Here is a 3742-nt window from a genome sequence, read left to right as displayed (position 1 = left end):
AGAAGCACTTGCAAATCTAGCATGGAAGGTAGCTATGCAAGTCGAGTATGACAACATAATGAAGAATGATGCTTGGAAGCTAGTGGATTGGCCAGCAAAGCAGAAGGTTATTGGCACCAAGTCGCTTTGGAAGGTAAAGTACAAGGTTGATGGTACTTTAGAAAAGTACAAAGCTAGACTGGTTGCACAAGGATTTTCACAGGTTGAAGGGTTTGATTTTTAAGAGTCATTTTCCACAACTGCTAGAATGACCACTATTTGTACAGTACTTGTAGTGGCCGCTGTCGAAGGGTTTGTGAAAGCAAAGTCGTGTCTTCAGAAGACCTTGATAAATTTCAGGATATAAGATCAAACAAATGAATAAGCAAGATGTAAGGATTTGTGTCCACCAAGCTTTCAACGAGACCTCGTCTTTCCAGCAATGATAAGACTAAAAGCAGGTTTTCAGCTGAGCATAGAATTCATCCTTCAATATTGAAACATTTAATACAAATCTGTTTATCAACTTCAGACAGAAGTATTAGTATTATCCTTTCAGAGGTAGCTCCTTTCCAAGATCAAGAGGGTTGAACACGGAATGATCAAGATCCATATATTATTTTACATTCTCCATAAGCCAACAAACTGATTTGTGGCATTATATAGCACATTTTTCTCTTTCATGTTAATATTTTCACCATATGAACAATAACCGTAATCATGTGCAGCAAGTACTATTGCATCATCTTCATAGACATAACATCAGCAGTTGTAATCTGTCACTAGCCCTCAACAGAGTGTTTCCTCTGCTTGAAATAGCACTAGTCCTCAATAAATATATCCTGACCAACAAGGGCTTTCTTGAATTTAAAAAGTTATTTAAGCTCTCCACTCTTTGAAGGATAAATGGGAATCCTAGAAATGAATGTCAATATTTTCTAAAACCTGCAAAGTTTCTAAGCTTTCAAACCCTGTGCAAGAATCTTCTTTCATTAAAACCTGTAATTTGATCTGCTACTGTCCACATGATTGCTTGCCCAGGTGGGAACCTCATTAATCTAGGTAGCAATCCTTTCCATAAGGCAAGTAAACTCTCCTCTTTGTAAATCAATCTAATTGCATGAATCATGCCTGTGTAACGTAACCTACCCAACTCATCAGCCTTCTGAGCCATTAACCGAGTTTTTACAACATCAAAGGGCCAGTACACACAGGCCCCGCAAAACCTGCTACAAAACCTGAGATCATGGACTGCCAAGGTTGTATAACACATCCATCACCCTCGTGTTTATTCCACATGACTGCGTCAAATGCATTTTTCACACTGAACATTACACTTTGATTTACACCATTTCTCGTGACTGTAGGAGCAGCACCAGCCCACAAACCAAGAACCCCTTCCTCCCGGATAATTGTTGCAGCACAATGGATAGGACCTTTGTAGCGTAACAAATGTGGAGACAATCCTCGTTGCTGTTGAAGTCTGATCTTCACAACCTCAAAAGGAGTCACAATCACAAGGGCCTCCAGGACACCTGCACCAAATCCCGCAGCCAATCTGCCAATATGGCTAATCTTTCCGGTCTCAGGATCCTTGAATGCTATCTGCAGAGCTGCATTTGATCCCATCCGCAGAGTATACTTCAGGATTAAGTGTGTTGCAAATGGAGTGAAACCCTTCCATAAAGCTCTTACTCCTTCTTGCTGGACAATTGACTTTCCACAGTGCAAGATCCCCTTATAATGACCACCTCTGTCTAACTGAAGTCATGTCTTAATGACATCTATTGGCTGCAGACAGCATGCTTCCACAATCCCGCCAGTTCCCCCGAAATCCTTTCCTTCCTATATCCAGAATTCAGCGCCGTTCACTGACTACTCTGTGGTGGAAGACGAAGAGGAAACTTCCACACTTCACGGCAAAGCCCTGGCTCTATATCTCCTTAATTCCACTTTTCAATCCACGCTTAATTCCCTCTTGTCGACCCTCAGGATTGATGATAATATGTGAGTCAGACAGAACCTTTGAAGGAGAGCCTGTTGGTCTGCAAATCATTCACGGCAAAGCACTTCAGCTGTTCGCAGTTTTCATGTTACTAGCATTTGCACTCGCGATTGTACCATGCATCCCCAGACTTATCAAACTCGTTGGCAGAAATTATCTCTCCTTCTTGTTGTACCTGTTCTCTCCTTTCTCCCATCCTGTGTCAGATCCATCCCTTCCTTCTCCGTCCCGTACTCTCCTCCCCTGTTTCTGCCTTTCTTCTCAAAATAGCTCCCAAAAGCTTCTCCATTTTTCCCCCCTCTTTAGCCTTTCAAAAATCCTCTCTTTAACCTTAATAGCTCACATATCATTATTTTTGGTTCAAATTCAAACTATCTATTCTAGAGCTTGTAGAAGTTTTTTAGCTTCTTCCTTCTCCTCCGATGCGTGTGTAGTCACATATGCATGCACCTGTGTGTGCTCATGGCCATGGCCACCGTGCTCCCATGGACGCCACAAACCCAGAAGGACAGGGCCATCCTCTTTCGCTCTATAGAAAACCCAAAACCACATGATGAAGCAGCCTCAGTCATTAAGCTCAAACCGTGAATCCGTCCAACAATCAATGGCTCCTCGTCTACGAGCAATAGTGCTGATGGATTTTGGCAAGCAATGATTCCAAACCTTTTTGCAGCAACATGTATCAAAATAGGCTGAAAGCATCTCATCATGTTCACTCATGCGCAGAAAATAAATGTAAACACAACAACTAAATATGTACAAAGTACCAAATCCCATGCACAACTTTTGGGTGGTTTACACACCTCGAATGCGCAGCAATACGACATCCACCCCCTCTAATCCTGCGCATCCTCCGGATGGGCCAACTTACCCATGATCATTATCATCAAGATCCACAAACAAATCAATCTCTTCGTTTTGCATTTCCAGTAGATCAACAAGATTTTCAGCCATATCATCTGTCTCTTCCATTGGAGTTTCTTGTCGTTGCTCTTCTCTCGAAAATTCTTCCAATGCATAATCCTCATCATCTCTTTTCTTGAAAATCTTGATTCTTTTTCCAGCAATAGGCACTCTAAGCACTGTTCCATCCAATTCTGTCAGCTCATATGTTGCATTATCAAAGACATGTCTGACTATGTACGGCCCAAACCATCTTTTCACCATCTTCCAAAAAATCTGCAATAACTTCCTCATTTTCCGCATGGTTCTAGTGTGGCTCTCATCCCAAAATAGTTTCTGCCCCTTTCGGAATAGCTCATATAAACAATTTGCTATGTGTGCAAAATGGGGTGTCCAAGTCATGTAAAACACACAAGCTCCAATGAATCTCTGTATCTCTGAAGTGGTAGAACAATACTTCATAATCTTGCCTATAAAATCCACTTTCTTATCCACAGTCTTGTATTTCATGTCAACCCTGGCTTCATTATGCTCTTCTACATTACATAAACCTTGCTGTAAATCAGCAATTCTACACTCCAATGGCTGAATATTCTTAGCCCTCTGCTCTATGGACTGCATAGAAACAGCCCCAAACTCTGAATGCTGAAATATTTCAGCAGTAAACTCTGTTGGCTGAAAATTTTCAGCCCTCTGTCTCTCTGAAAGCTGATCATAACCAGCTGGAAACTCTGTTTGCTGAATTTCTTCAGCACTCAATACTCTTTGCTGAGTTACCTCAGCCTCTGACTCAATCTGTGGCATAAAATCTGCAATTTCATGAAACATGTCCAGGGACTGCACTAATACATTACC

General features: G+C 41.6%; 1 pseudogene; it reads right to left on the bottom strand.

Annotated features, from left to right (window-relative positions):
• Nucleotides 1-761: 761 nt before the first annotated feature.
• On the bottom strand, nt 762-1608 carry LOC148036376 (mitochondrial succinate-fumarate transporter 1 pseudogene; annotated as a pseudogene).
• Nucleotides 1609-3742: the final 2134 nt, after the last annotated feature.

The sequence above is a fragment of the Lygodium microphyllum genome, chromosome 5 (assembly GCF_053477565.2).
Source record: "Lygodium microphyllum isolate KBCC chromosome 5, Lygodium_microphyllum_v1.1.10, whole genome shotgun sequence".
NCBI classification, from domain to species: Eukaryota; Viridiplantae; Streptophyta; class Polypodiopsida; order Schizaeales; family Lygodiaceae; genus Lygodium; species Lygodium microphyllum.
This window is presented reverse-complemented; position numbering and strand designations above follow the sequence as displayed.